Source organism: Pongo abelii, chromosome 7 (assembly GCF_028885655.2).
Source record: "Pongo abelii isolate AG06213 chromosome 7, NHGRI_mPonAbe1-v2.0_pri, whole genome shotgun sequence".
In the NCBI taxonomy this organism is placed as follows: Eukaryota; Metazoa; Chordata; class Mammalia; order Primates; family Hominidae; genus Pongo; species Pongo abelii.
Genome location: NC_071992.2, coordinates 85595693 through 85612126, shown reverse-complemented (window position 1 = coordinate 85612126; position 16434 = coordinate 85595693). Strand labels below are relative to the sequence as shown.

The window sequence follows — 16434 nt, the reverse complement described above, 5'->3', positions numbered from 1 at the left end:
TCCAGGTTTATTCTTTTTAATTATGAATGCACATTTATTTATTCATGAACGTTGGGAAAAATGCAAATACATCAGAATGGTTCCATAATTTTAAAAATCTACAGTTCCTCATTCTTCACTACTAGTTTCTCTTCTCAGAGGTAAACACTTTTTCAAAAATTCATATTTTAAATTTAGGGGTGGGTAATTCACATGGTGCCAACATCAAAAGCTATGAAAAGGTGAAGTTTCCCTCCCATTTCTCATTGCTCCAAAGCAGGAAATCATTGTGATTAATTTTGTTTGTTTTTCCAGAATGAACACAAAGTTTTATAATATTTGGAAAGGACACTGTTCCTCAGAGTCCACCCTCTAAGCTAAACATTTGAGACATAAAGTCAGTAGAAAATATATTAACATTTTCCCCCTTTCTAGATGTATTTCTAGAACCAGAGAAAGGAAAGGCACACAGGGGAGTAACAGTCTCATTAAAAGTTTGAATCAACCAAATAAATTTGTTTTCTTCAGAGAATAGTTTATTGCTTCGATTTGTTGACTTGTAAGAGAGATGGAAGAGGAATTGTCCAAAACTTGGGCAACTTTTTTCTAACGTACATATAGGAACCTGCCTAATACTTTAGATCTGGCACCTGGTTATACCGAGCAAAAGTAGTGCTTTGGCTTCAGTTCCCATGTTTCTTATAAATCTGAACCACAAACATCTCTGTGTGATGCAACTGTCCTAAGCAAAGGCCAATGGTTTTCCAGGAAATGTCTTCAGCGTTGTATGTGTTCAAGAAGCGTGTTCTCGTCCCTTTCCTGACATAAAATCATGCTACTTCTCCATGTGAGAAACACACTTGCTAGCGTGGACATTTAAGTCACCCTATTAAATGCACTCTCCCAAATCTATCAGAGGGGACTTTAAACTTTAGCTTCATTCAGAATGCGTGTCCGAGGCTTAGTGTGACTGGCAACACTTTTGTTTTCAGACTTGCCTGTTGTTATTTTGCTTTGCCTTCATTTTTCCTCCACATTTGTGCTGAAAAGAAAAAGAAGTTGCCCAATAAATACAGCACTCAAGGAAACAACATGTACATGATATGAACTGTCCAGATTTTTCTCCTAACAATACTTTCTATTTAATCAGAATCTGAAAATCTCCAAGTACTTTGAAGGCTTCCAAAACATTTTCTTCCTATTTTAAATCTCATTAACTAGCTATTTTATCCTCACAGTGCCCATATAATGAAAGTGGAGAGAACAGGGTATTACTACCTGTCTATGCATGAGGCCACAGAAATAGCCTAAGTGCTCAGGGACACACAACAAGCCAGAGATAAAATCTAGGCAAGAATTCTGGGCCCCCACATCATTATTAGCTCTGCTGAGCCTACTGTGTTTATGGCATTCTTTCCTTTGCCTTTAACTAAGAAGTTCTCCTGCCTACAACAGTACACTGTCCATTTTGTCAATTGAAAAACCAATGTGCAGAGAGGACGAGTGGTCCCCCAGGTCACCTGGACCAAATACAGGAGCTAAAAATAGCACGTGCAATTGGCAGGCCCTGATCCTTCACTCAGTTCCTTTAACCTCATGTTTGGGGTTGCAACATTAGAAGATATTAGAAGTCCATGTGTCTCCTGAGTGAAGGCTTTCCTCCAGCTGTGGCCAACCACGAGCCCATTGCTAGCACTATCCAAACCAGGTCTCTAGTTTGGCCATTGACAAAGGGCAGGAGGCGGAATCCAGGGCTACTTGGGAATAATGAGGATAATTCAGAGTAAGGTGTTTTGTGTCTGGAAAATACAAATAGGTCAGGGGAGGCCTGGAAAGTTGTGAGGCCTTGGAAAGTTTTCTCAATTTCACATTTCCTTTGCTTATGGGCATATGGCCTTAACAAGGTCCACACTCGCAGTCACTCATGTCCCTGCATGTCCAGGTGAGGAGAGCACATTGAATCAACCAAAACCCTTAGACATCTACTCTTCAGACATTTCGAAGTTAAAAGCCATTAAAATCAAATAGATGGAAAGAAAATCCTCATAGTATAAGGAGTGTTTCCACTACAGAACAGATCCCTGGAGTAGTGAATTTTTCATTTTATCTCCTTTTTATTTTAAGGCACGTTTGAGCTCCAGAGACCTTGACAAGTTTCTCACCAATGGTTTCTTCAGTACACAAGAATTTCTTTAATTGAGGAGGAGCAAAAAAGTTGAAAACAGAGTGAAAGAACAGGATTACAACATTAATTAGAACACAAATGGATGCCATTTTCTATTCAAATTCATAGACTGTCACATAAAATAAGCACCAAGTTTTGTTGGTTATAGTAAACTATTTTTATTATAGAAGTAACAGTTTTTCTAATTATAGAAAAATTAGACATTTCATGTGAACGAAAAAGAAAATTCACTCATAATCACATCACCAGAAGTAATCACTATATAATTTATGTGTGTGTATACACACATTCATTTAAAATAGAGATCATATGATGCATACCATTTAGCAAACTACTTTTATTATTGTACTATATGGCATAAATATCTTTTATGGGAATAAATATCTACATCATTTATTTTATTTTTTGAGACAGGGTCTGTCTCTGTTGCCCAGGCTGGAGTGCAGTGGCTTGATCTTGGCTCATTGCAACCTCTGCCCCCTGGGTTCAAGCAATTCTCTTGCCTCGGCCTCCTGAGTAGCTGGGATTATGAGCATGTGCTATCACGCCTGGCTAATTTTTGTATTTTTAGTAGAGATGGGGTTTCACCATGTTGGCCAGGCTGGTCTCAAACTCCTGACCTCAAGTGATCTGCCCGCCTCGGCAGTGCTGGGATTACAGGCGTGAGCCACTGTGCCCAGCTGACATCATTAATTTTAATAGTTGTATAACATTTAATTGTATGGATATACCTACATTTATTTAATCAACATTATTGTTGGACATTTAGGTTGTATATGAATTTTCAATAAGATGGAACAGGTCTGGAATAAACAGGCTTATACAATTTCTTTACCTACTGGTTGAATTATTTCCTTAATACAAATTCCTAGAAGCAAAGTTTCTGGGTCAAGGAAATGCACATATTTGCAGGCGATTGACTCCTTCAATAACCATTTAAAAACAGTAAGCAAAGGAGGTAGTTTTTTGTCTAAAGTAAACCTGAGTAATAGAATATTATATTAGAGGAATAAATTAAAAATCATATCAGAAAATAGTGGGGTTTTTTTTTCATAATTATAGGCCAGGTGCGGTGGTTCACACCTGTAATCCTAGCACTTTGGGAGGTTGAGGCATCAGAATTGCTTGAGCCCAGGAGTCCAAGACCGGCTTAGGCAACATAGTGAGACCCTATTTCTACAAAAAGTAAAAAGATTAGCTGGGCATGGTGGCATGTGCCTGTGGTCCCAGCTACTCAGGAGGCACAGGTGGCAGAATTGCATGAGCCTGGGAGCTCAAAGTTGCAGTGAGCCATGATTGTACCACTGTACTCCAGCCTGGGCAACAGAGAGAAATCCTATCTCAAAAAAATTAATAAATAGTAAATAAAATAATTATAGCCAGTACCTTTGTAAACTCTCATTTTAGTTCTAAATCTCAGTTTAAGGGTGAAAGAGAGAACGGTAATGTGGAAGGGATTGAAGGATGTATAACAAAAATGTATGCATAAACCAAACAAGGGACAGGGAAAGGGGGACACACAGGGAGAAAATCCTACCACCTATTTCAGTCCGTAACTCCCTCCCCACGTTCCCTTTTGGCTTTTAACCAAAAGTCTGGGTTCCCTCACATCTCTAAGTGGACTTAATTCTCAGTGTCCAGGCCCCAGACTAACCAACAAACACAGATCCACCAATCAACATTTCCAGCCATCTCACAGTGAAACTCACCAGGAGAGGGGCCTTTCTTTTTCTTAGTGTCAAACTTTTTAGCACAGTTTTATTGGCTGAATTGTCAATTTCACCTTCAAACACGTAGGAGACAGGGAAAGAAAACATTTTCTACAGTTTCTTAGAGTTATAAAGAGTAAAACTGCAAAATCGTGTGATAAATTATGCCTACTTTAAAAATATATTGATTAAAATTTAAGAAACTGAGGTCTGCAGAAAACCCCTAGTAAATGAGACCCAAATGCCTTTTGAATGCTCCAGGATAATCACTACCTTGCATGCTAGACTTTCTTAAGTGTGGTTAACTTTTAAGTAGCCAATTTTCTACTATTTTTCCCATAATGGTTTTTGCCTTGGATAGGAAAATTGAATATAAGGTCAGAGCACTTCGACATTCATTGAACAAATATGTATGTAGGACTTTTAACTTACATTTGTAACAAATGCCGTGAAGAAAAAATAAACTGGCTCATGGAAGAGAAAGTGGCTTTTTTTCTTTTCTTTTTTTTTTTTTTTTTTTTTTTTTTTTTTTGGTAGAGACAACGTCTTGCTCTGTTGCCCAGGCTTGTCTTGAACTCCTGGGCTCAAACGATACTCCCACGTTGGCCTCTCAAAGTGCTGGGATCAGGTGTGAGGCACCACACCCGGCAGACGGTGAGTTTTGATGAAGGAATAAGGAGCAGCCCTGGCCACAGCTAGTGAGAAGAAGCCAGCCAGCAAGAGAGAGCATTCCAGGCAAAGGACACAGCCTAGGAAACTCCAGACAATACGTCGAGGTAAGTGTGATACATTGTGAATATGGGCTCTGTCGATATAAGAAGAGACAGTCCCTCTGCAACACCGAGCCATATTTGGGGCCTTTATAACTTTAGATAAGCAGGCACAAAAAAGCCTCTGACCAAATAAAAACGAACTTGATTAGTTTCTCTTCATCTTTAAAATATGGCACACTCAAAGTAGTAATCAATTCATTAACAAATTTTTTTTTCATGATGGGGTGAGCACATTGATTCTGCTATGACCATGCTTAAATCTAGTGGAGAAGAAAAATGAATACTGGAAGAATTAAAATGCATTGAAATGATAAACCATGGACGTTAACTGAACATTCAGTGAGAGTTCATAGATCATTTCTGAGAAGGGCAAGTGGTCCAAAATGGGAGGTGGGACTTCATCCATTTCATAATGAACATTTGCTGAACGTTTATACTAAGGCTAGGTATTGAGACAGACACAAACACAGGATAACTAAAATATGTCTTTGTTGCTGGACATGGTGGCATGTACCTGGAGTCCCAGATACTTGGGAGCTGAGGCAGGAGGACAGCTTGAGCCCAGAACTTCTGGGCTGTAGTGAGCTATGCTCATTGGGTGTCCACACTAAACTGGCATCAATATCATGACCTCCCAGGAGTGAGGCCCACTAGGTTGACTAAGGAGAGGTGAACTGGCCCAGGTCAGAAATGAAGCAGGTCAAAATTTCTGTGCTAATTAGTAGTGGGATCTCACCTATGAATAGCCACTTCACTCCAGCCTGGGAAACTTAGCAAGACCCCATCTCTAAAAACTAGCTAAATAAATAATATGCCTTTGTCCTTGGAGAGCTCACTGCCTAAAGGAGAGAGACTGAAAATTAAATAAATAATTACAGTTCAACATTGTAACACAGATATGTGCAAATGATTGAAGGAACTCTGATACTTACGGGAGCATGAAGGAAGACTGACCCACATCACAGCAAATGAGAAGAAACGACATTTGTGCCAAAGCTTAAAGAGTGAGTTAGATTTTATTTAGGGTTTAGGTTCTAAATACTCATGTTGGCCGGGTGCGGTGGCTCACACCTGTAATCCCAGCACTTTGGGAGGCCAAGGCAGGTGGATCACCTGAGGTCAGGAGTTCGAGACCAGGCATGGCCAACATGGTGAAACCCCATCTCTACTAAAAATACAAAAATTAGTCAGGCATGACAGCGTGCGCCTGTAGTCCCAGCTACTTGGGAGGCTGAGGCAGGAGAACCACTTAAACCTGGGAGGCAGTGGTTGCAGTGAGCCGAGATCGTGCCATTGCACTCCAGCCTGAGCAACAAGAGCAAAACTCCATCTCAAAAAATTAAAAAATAATAATAAAATATAAACCAATGAATGCTGATGTTTGAAGTGAACCCTTAAATCACCCATAAAGTACAGCACCTAGGTATTTAGTATCTAGATATTCAGTATCCAGTAAGCCCCACACAGCCAGTTTTCCTCCAGCTTTGGAACAGATTGTTGCTGCTTCTTTGAGCACCAGATGCAGAAGTTGGCTTGTGTTTATTGGCTCTGTTGTATGAAAAACGGTTATCCTTCAACACTGGGATTACACCCTCTGTGGTGAGAGCCTTACACTACACAGGACGGGCACCGGGGGTCTGAGTGGACTGAGGGAATGGTAGGGTAAAGTCTCGCATCTCACGTTCATTCACAAACATAAACTCATTATGTGAAATGAATGGGCAGACAGTATTGTCCTCATTCTCCCTGTCTCTTTGAGTGAGAGACAGAGTGAATAGTTGAAATCTCAAAAATTAAACTGACAAATGAGGTAGATCTAAGAAAAAAAATTAAACTCATGTGATGTGGTTGCTTATCCTGTAAAGAAATGAGAGAAGGATATTGTACATAGAGCGACAAGATGTGGGAAGACTTGGAAACCAGGGAGGATTTGAACTATATGAAGAAAACTAAGAAGTTAAGGATGGTTAAATTATTGGACAAAGAGACAGTTAAAACAGAGTTGGACAGGTTGTCACACCATAGAAAACATGGGACTTGACTATGCAGGCAATGAGAAACCATCTTTTAAGTTAGAGGGTGACTGGATGGGTGTATTTTTGGAAAGACCATTTTTGTAGCATGGTAAAGATGAGGTCCAAAAAATTTTTTCTGTAAAGGGTCAGATCATAAACATTTTAGGCTTTGTGGGTCATATGATCTGTGTCACAACTACTTATTTCTGCCTCATAGCAGACATGGACAATGTGTAAACAAATGGGTATGGTTGTGTTCCAATAAAACTTTATTTATGAAGACAACCTGTGGGCTTGATTTGGCTTAAAGGGCCAGGGTTTGTTGATCCCTGGATTAGAAAATGATGAGGTTACTGGTGAAGAGATGAAGAGGTAAGCAAGGTAATAGTCTGGGCCAGTGGTTTCAAAGTGTAGTCCCTGGACCAGCAGCATTACCATCACCTGGGAATTCCAGAGGATGGGAGAGGCAGCAATCTGAGGTTCAACACACTTTCCAGATGACGATTTTTTTGGTTTTTGTTTTTGAGACAGGGTCTCACCCTGTTACTCAGGCTGCGGTGCAGTGGCATGATCATAGCTTACTGTAGCCGCGAATCCCTGGGCTCGAGTGATCCTCCTGCCCCAGGCTCCCAAGTAGCTGGGACTGCAGGCGGACCACCATACCTGGCTAATCTTTTATTTTTCATAGAAACAAGGTTTCACTATGTTGCCCAGGCTGGCCTTGAGTGATCCAACCCACTCAGCCTCCCAAAGTGCTGGGACTAAGGTGTGAGCCCCTGCACCCAGATGATGATTCTTATACCTGCTCAGGTTTGAGGACCACTGGTCTAGGAAAGAGGAAAGACAATGCATTTCCACATTTGGGAGGTGGCACTAGGAAAGAACAGAATAGGGCAAATTTAAGGCAAGATGGTAATCTCAATTTCTAACACACGTCCTAGTGAACAGGACTTTGATGATTATCTGGGTGGGAGGCTTGGGAGATGAAAAAATATTTAAATTCTATTCAGATATTTTCTACACACCTAGATCCCCCATGCCTAAAATACTGCTAGGTGTAAGGTAAGTGCTCAAAAAACGTTTTTTTGAATGCATCAAGGATGATTCAAAGTTCAGCTTAGGTGACTGAAGAGATGAGACATGGTATTAGCCAAGCTAGAGGACACACTTTGTTGTTTTTGACAGTTGTGAGGGAAAGAGATAAAGGAACATTTATTGATCAAGTATACCTGCTTTGCCTATAATGTGCCAGGTAGTATTTTACATCCATTATCTATTTGTCCCTCAAAATAACTTTTTAAGTAGTTATTATCATAATTTTACAAAGGAAGACAATCACAGTTCCCACAGGGATCAACGGCAAAGAATGAGCCTATCCCTGGCAGTGAGTGACAACTAAACCCAGGCTTGTTGCACTTTGAAGAACAGAGTCCTGTTTTGCCTTTTGGCCAAACTTTGCAGAATATGTTTAAGCCGTCACTATAAAATATTCTGGAACTTTACTGTTTACAAAGTAGCTTCGTAGATTATTTGTTTTGAGGGACATCATTTCGTATAGCAGCAAAAGCATAAATTTCTAGGTTCAAATCCCAGCTTGGTCACTGATGCCATGCCTGGATGAGACCACAGGCCCATGTGTAAAATGCGGGTAATGATAATAACTATGCAAGTGGGATATGTAAAGCACCTGGTGCAAAATGAGAGCTCAGTAAATGGTAGATATTATTATTTCATGATCCTTAATACAGCTTATTATGCACATCTGAGAGATGTCTTAAAAGTACCTCTTAATAAGTTCCATTGCTTTGCTTAAAGGACTTATCTTCTTGTTTAAGGCGAGTTGATGGTTAAACAGATTTTGAATTTGGGTGAGGTCGCTCCACGTAAAGGCTGGCTTTAGTGCAGCTCTTTGCTCCTAGTCCTGTCCACAGTGGGCACCCACTCCACTGGTTTCAAGATCCATTCATACAGGTTTTCCTTCTTTAGATGAGTTAAAAAAAAAAAAATCTTTCTTTCCGTTACCTGTCAAGTGATACAATGGGTGGGGTTGACTATCAGAAAACAAAAGCTAAAGCAGGTAAAGATGTTCTTGAAAGAAATGCTTCCTTGTTTCAAAGGAATTTTACTCTCTGGGATGAAGGCAAAAAAGAAATAATCTGAAAAAGAGCTGGATTTTCTAAAGAAGCAAAACTAATTGCTGGTTCACTTCCTCTCTTCCATACTTAGAAGGGCCTAAAGGGGTGGTGGCTCTCCAGTTTCAGAATCTGAGAATGTCACTTGTTTGACCTCCTGAAGGACATGTTGTGGACATCACCAGTGCCTTTATGGCAGACAGGTTGGTTTGTGACATTGTGTTTACCGGCTTTTAGGAGAGAACCTTCTTGCTTTCAGGTATGTTTAGGTGATTAGAGAGCAAGACTACCACTTTTGCAACATACTAGATAAACAGCAGTTTCCATATTAAGGGGAAATCATATCATACCTGACCATCTTGCCTCCTTGGTTCCACTGGATTAGAAAACAAGCAGAGATAAACACAACTTTGGTGGAGTTGGTTGCACAGCAAGGAAAGGAATAACTAAGCTTTTGAAGATCAATGTAACTGACAGAGTGCATTCTGCAAAAAATAAACACAGCTCTAGGAGAGTTATTGTGAACAATGGTATCTGAAAATAATAGTTGAATAATTTTGATGCACAGGTGTTTTTCCCAAGATTGGAAACAAAATCTTCTCCCCTTCTCTCCCATCATTTAACCAAGCTTTTGGTCCTCTGATAAAAATCATGCTGTCAAAAATGACTGAACTAATTTGTGACTTTTGACCAAATCAATTTTGATGTAATACAAGATTAAATGAGTGGTTTCTTTTATCCCTCAACCTGAGTTAGAACAAATTGTACCACTCACGGTGTCCTGCCACACAGGGCTGACTTGACATAAAGCTCAGTATTTTATCACAAGATTTGGAGAATAATTATTAGAGATCCACTTTGCGTGACGTTTATTGGGTTCTTTAAAGATAACTGACCATTTCTTATCACAGAACAGTAGTCTGACATGACATTTGAGATTATTTGAAGGTCTAGTTCAGGACTCTCAGGCCTTCTGTGAGTCTGCCCATTTTTGCTTTGAATTTATTAACTGGGATGACAAGAACCAAGATCTCCCCGTTCATGTTTCTTCCGCTTAGTGACAAATTGGAGGGGGAAATCATGCAAGCAATCCTTACAGTGATTTGTACTCATAGCCATTCACACTTACAGCCCTTTGCCAATTACACCCGTGTTGTAACTTCTGACACGTAAACAGGCAGTTTCTCACATGAACATATGTTGTGCTCCCCTTTTGAGAAAATGAATCCCAACCTTAACCACACTAGTGGGTTGCGATTAGTTCTAATCCCTAGGTCTTATGACAGGAAAATTGACTATCAGAGAACGAGGGAATGGCAAGTAATCACTCCTGAGTTCACTTTTTTTCTTTTCCATAACAGCATCACATAACTGCCCCAAACTTTCCTTCAATATACTTGTCAAAATGTCCTCAAGGAAATCATCCTGAAATCCATAAAACGAATAAGCCTGCCCATTGGAGTTGTTTTGCTTCAGTGTAATAGTTGGCAGGAAGATGTGGTCAAAGAGACTGCACCATATTAAATGGATTTTATGTTTATTGACTACTTGTAGCACTACTTAATTGATTTATGTGTGTGTGTTAGAAAGCTTTATGCTATGAAACTAAAATATATCATTTATAGTTTATTAAGTCCTGCATTTAGTAAAAGTTGGCATAAGGCCCTAGGTCAGAAACTTTACCCTTCTGTTACAGCAGTGTTTCTGGGAGAAAATAATAGTTGATACACTTTATTTCCACGTATAGTAAATTGCCTAGGAATATAATCCACATGGAAAGATGGCTTGTTTTTGTTTTTCTTAGGGTCTTGCCCTGTTGTCCAAGCTGGAGTATAGTGGCGTGATCTTGACTCACTGCAACCTTCGCCTCCTGGGTTCAAGCCATCCTCTTGCCTGAGCCTCTAGAATAGCTGGGAATACAGGCACTCATCACTATGCCCAGCTAAATAATTTTTTTGTATTTTTTGTTGATACTGGGTTTTGCCGTATTGCTCAGGTTAGTCTTAAACTCCTGAGCTCAAGCAATCCTCCCACCTCAGCCTCCCAAAGTGCTGGAATTACAGGCGTGAGCCACTGTGTCTGGCTTCAGTGGCTTGTGTTTCTCAAGTGCTACTCACTGTCATATTACCACTGTGTTTGAATGAGCTTTTTCTGTGTTCTTTTGTGACTCTGAGTTGAAATAATAAATTAGAGAAAATGGTAAACAATAAAGTATAACTTAGTACCTAAGGTTTTTTATTCTACTAGTTTTTAGAACTGGCAGGAGAGGCCTAAGACAAAATACAAAAGATATTATGATAATGCTAAGATCTTGAAAACTGTACTATAATAATGCTCAGATTTTGAAAATTATATTAAATATATATGTATATACATATATACATATGTAATATGTATGAAAATCAGGCCGGGCGCGGTGGCTTACGCCTGTAATCCCAGCACTTTGGGAAGCCGAGGCGGGCAGATCACTTGAGGTCTGGAGTTCGAGATCAGCCTGGCCAACATGGTGAAAACCTGTTTCTACTAAAAATACGAAAAAAAAAAATTAGCTGGGTGTGGTGGAACATGCCTGCACTCCCAGCTACAGGAGGCTGAGGCAGGGAAATGGCTTGAACCCAGGAGACAAGAGGTTGCAGTGAGCTGAGATCGTGCCATCTGCACTGCAGTCTAGGCAAAAGAGTGAGACTCTGTCTAAAAAAAAAAAAAAAAATTTAATTAAAATTATAGTAAGTTTTAATATAATTACCACTGCTGCATGTTGGTACTCATAGATGGATAACCAACATTAGGAACCTGAACCTGGCTGGGTGTGGTGGCTCATACCTGTAATCTCAACACTTTGAGAGGCTGAGGTGAGAGGACTGCTTGTGGCCAGCCTGGGCCACACAGTGAGACACCACACCTCTACAAAAAAATTTAAAAATTAGTTGGGCATGGTGGCACATGCACATAGTCCCAGCTACTCAGGAGGCTGAGGTGGGAAGATCGCTTCAGCCCAGAAGCTCAAGGCTACAGTGAGCTGTGATCACACCACTCACTCTACCCTGGGTGACAGAGTGAGACCCTGTCTCAAAAAAAAGAACAAACAAAAAACAAAACCAAAACACAAAAACCTCCCTGAACCTGGTCTTCAGTCACCAAGGTGCTACATAAAGGGTACCAATAATACCCAGAGTAATCAAAATCATAGAGACAGAAAGTAGAATGATGGTTGTCAGGGGCTGGGGGGAGAAGGGAATGGGGAGTTAGTGTTTAATGGATGTACAGTTTCAGTTCTGCAATGTTAAAAAAAAAAACTTTAGACAATTTAACAGAGTTTAATTCAGCAAAGAACAATTCAAGAACCATGCAGACTCCCCCACCTCCTTGAATAAGTTACGAGCAACTCTGGCACTGCCTCGCAGTCAGAGAGGATTTTTCACAGAAAAATGAAAGTGACATACAGAAAACACACGTGAGGTACAGAAACAGCCTGATTGGTTACAGCTGGGTGTTGAACACATTCGATTAGTTGGCTACCTGTGATTGGCCAAAACTGGATGATTGGCACAAGAGTAGGTTACAGTCTGTTTACACCTCCAGTCAGGTTACAGTTCACTATGTATGGAGAAACCTTTAGAACAAACTTAAAATAGGTAAGGAGGCAGTTTTAGGCAAAACTTAATTTAACAATTGCCCCCTTTTGGTCAACCTCTCAATTTTGGTTGGCCAAAACTTTAGACATTGGTGTCACTGTCACCATTGTCAGTGTACTTATTTGGTCTCAAATCTCAGTGGGAAATAGCAAAACAGTGAGTTTTTAAATGTGAGAACCAGGACTTCAGGTTTGCTTTAGTTTTTTTTTTTTTTTTTTTTTTTGGTAAGGGTTAGAACAGAAGGGACCTCTTTATGCTGGAATCTCCTGTCTTCAGGTGAGGAAAAAAAACTGGTCTGTTTTTGTTGTAATCAAGAAAATGCTGAATCAGGAAAGTAGTAATCTAAAAATGGCAGCAAAGCTTTGCAGGTTCCTTAGTTTCATTTTGATTGTGTCTCATTTAGCATGAGTGACTCCATTTTGATTTGGTCTGGTCTGTTGGGGCCTAGTGCAGAAAGAGGTCTGATCTGATTTGGCCTAGGTCCAAAACAATGGCCTCTCATAATTTTAACAGCAAGGTGAAAAGAATTACAGAGGTGGGTGGTGGTGTTGGTTGCACAACATTTTAAGTGTATTTAATACCTCTGAACTGTATACTTAAAAATGACTAGGATGGTAAATTTTATGTTATGTGTATTTTACTACAATTTAAAAAGTAAACCCAGTAGCAGTGGCTCCTGCCTATAATCCCAGCAACTTCCGGCGCTGAGACAGGAGAATTATTTGAGCCCAGAAGTTCGAGATTGCAGTGAGCTATGATCACACCACTGTACTCCAGCCTGGGTGACAGAGCCACACCCCATTTCACAAAAAATAAATAATTAAAAATGAAAAAAAAAAAAAAAAGAGGTGCCATTACCTCTAACTGTGGCGTCTCTTGAGCGTGATTTTGAGAGGAAGTCGGTGAGACCAAGAACCCACCAATTCCGGACACAATTTCAGGCCTCTCACTCTAGCCAGAGTTGCCGGGCTCTTGGGTATGGGCAGGTCCTGTTTTTCCTGCTTCTCCAGCACCAGGGCAATCTACTTGAAATGGGAAAAGTTCCCTTGTCCCCCTCGCAGGGTGTGTGATGGGGTGTGGCTAGCTTCTTCAGTGCCCTACTGCTCAGACCTCTAGGGGAGCACACAGGCGGGCAGGCTGTGGGGCTCCGATCCCACAGCAGTGTCTAGGGGTGAATATTTACAGCTCCTGAAGCCCCAGTGGGCGGGCGTGTGTTACAGGATGCTCTTTTAGGTTGCCGTCTATAGGCAGTTTGTGTTAGCTCAGTTACACCCCCTTTCTTATCACAAGGACAGAAGGATTTCTGTATCCTGGGGTTTCTTGCCCTGGCTTACCTGAAGAATCCGATTACACGTGGGCTTGGAGAATGAGTGCAAGGTTTTATTGAGTAGAAGTAGCTCTCAGCAGATGGGGGAGCCAGAAAGGAGATGGTTTTCCCCTGGAGCCGGGCCCCTTGGTGGCCCAGGCTCTTCTCTGACTGCCCGGTCAAACTCCGCATCATTCTGCTGGTGCATGGCCTGCCGGTGGTGTGTCAGTGCCTGTCGGTGTGTGCTCTTCTGCTGGCATGCTCCTCTCAACGTCCTCTCGAGGGCCAGCCACTTGCGTTTTCTTCTGCCAATGTGCTCCTCTCCATGTCTGGCTGGCTGTGTGTCTACCCGCTAGGGTCTTGGGGGTTTTTGTTTTGTTGTTGTTGTTACTGTGGTTTTGGAAGGAGTCTCTGTCGCCAGGCTAGAGTGCAGTGGCGCAATCTCTGCTTACTGTAACCTCCACCTCCCGGGTTCAAGCGATTCTCCTACCTCAGCCTCCTAAGTAGCTGGGACTACAGGCACGCACACCATCACACCCAGCTAATTTTTGTATTTTCAGTAGAGACAGGGTTTCGCCATGTTAGCAAGGCTGGTCTCGACTTCTTGACCTCGTGATCTGCCCGCCTCGGCCTCCCAAAGTGCTGGGATTACAGGCATGAGCCACCGCGCCCGCAGTCTTGGGCTAGGTCCAGGATCCTGGTATGGCAGGCCAGGGAGGTCTTAGAAAATGCAACATTTGGGCGGGAAAGCAGGTTTGGGGTTCGTGGGGGTGGAGCCTTAGCCAGGGACCCGCCTTTCTCTACCCAGCACTTCCCTTCCTCCATTCCGCATCATTTAAAGGGACCACGCTTTTCCCTTCCCAGCACTCCCATATCATACTGACCTCACTCCTCCAGTCCTGTGAGCAGGACCCAACAAATAAGTAGTATGATAAATAAAGCTTAGCATCTCTATTTGAAAACACAGGAAAAATGGGAGGCAAAAGTTGTGCTCCATATTGGAATTTCTTTGAATTGTCACATCCAGTGTCACTTCTCTTTTGATATATGTCAAGAGCAATAACTATGAAATATTACATATAATTGTTTCCATTCTAAGCAATTGAACCAATGTTCAGTTAATAGCATTGTGAAAGAGAACACTGCCTGAGCAATGTAAAATAGCGGCTGATATAAACATTGCTAGTATTTGGCTTTGAAATATTCTTCTTATAAAGACTTAGATTTACACATGGCAGATTTGATCTCAAAAATTCCAGCAAGGCTAGGTGCCATGGTGGCTCATGCCTGTTATCCCGGTGCTTTAGGAGGCTGAAGTAGGAAGATCACTTGAGGTCAGGAGTTCAAGACCAGCCCTGGCATCATAGCAAGACCCCCATCTCTACCAAAAAAATTCAAACAAAATAAAATAGAGGCGTAACTCAAGAGAGTTGGGAGGCGGTCTTGCCTCGTCATCCTGGCGTTTACTTCCCACCCCTCTGCCTACTGGCTGCTGGCTGTCAAAGATTGCTAGTGCTCCTAATGGGTGCAACTCACAAGGTCAAACTTCTGCCTCCCAATCTTTCCTGACTCAGAGACTTTCATTTTGTGTTTTGTTTGGGATTGATTTAAAGTGCTTCTCCCGCTAATGTGTAAGTTTCATGTAAAAATCAGTGTAAAAATAGAAAACTGAAAGGTCAAATTAAGTATTGTGAATAATGCAAGTGCTGTTAAAATTAAAAGCAAGATTTGCTGGAAGTGATGTGCCCTAGATTGATAGTAGATGGAATCTATTTGTATACCTCGCAGATTATTATGTGTGAGTGTATTGTTCATTTGTTGACCATCATAGACTGGCTTCCTTCTTCTACTTAACCTGTTTTCATTTAGTTTCTTTTTGTTGAGAAAGAGTCCCTCTGTCGCCCAGGCTGGAGTGCAGTGGCATGATCTTAGCTCACTGCAACCTCCACCTCCTGGGTTCAAGCGATTCTCCTGCTTCAGCCTCCTGAATAGCTGGGACTACAGGCGTGTGCCACCACGCCCGGCTAATTTTTTGTATTTTTAGTAGAGATGGGGTTTCACCGTGTTAGCCAGGATGGTCTCAATCTCTTGACCTCGTGATCCGCCCACCTTGGCCTCCCAAAGTGCTTGGATTACAGACGTGAGCCACCGTGCTCCACCTATTTAGTTTCCTTATGGCAGGTCTTGGTGGTATTATGGAGCCAGACAGACCAGACTTCAAACCCCGTAGCAATGCCACTTACAAGCTAGGGGAGCTTAGGTACTTGGCTTAATGTCAGTTTTGACCCTCACTTGTGCCACCCCAAAATGGCATTAATCACACCTCCTTGATAAAACTGTTACAGGATTACTGATTCCATATGTATTAATAAGAGCACATTATCTGTTGTATCTTCTTTTATCAATTTTGCAATAACTAATACAGCAACATAAATATTGTGATTATTTTCTTTGGCAGTAAATTTTGTACTGATAAAGTTAAATAGAATTATTTTATTGGATTTGGGGAGTAAAGAAAAGCTTTTAAAGGGGGGGGTTTAAAAAAACAGCTTTTAAACTAAGCACAAGTAGTTATTTAAGTCTTGCATAGTTATTTCCTCCATTTTGAGTATGATTCATCCTTCTTGCTTAATCATGTGTGGGTTTGAATTTCTTTCTGGAGTAGCTTCTTTATATAGACTACTTTAATAATACTGCTTG

At 41.2% G+C, this 16434-nt stretch overlaps 1 long non-coding RNA gene across 1 annotated transcript; it reads right to left on the bottom strand.

Moving 5' to 3' along the window:
- Nucleotides 1–14463, bottom strand: LOC129061042 (uncharacterized). The gene is made up of 4 exons (XR_008528006.2): nt 13763–14463; nt 7464–7534; nt 4306–4906; nt 1–1021 (listed from the first exon to the last, which is right to left on the bottom strand). It is a non-coding gene; the product is annotated as an uncharacterized LOC129061042 (long non-coding RNA).
- Nucleotides 14464–16434: the final 1971 nt, after the last annotated feature.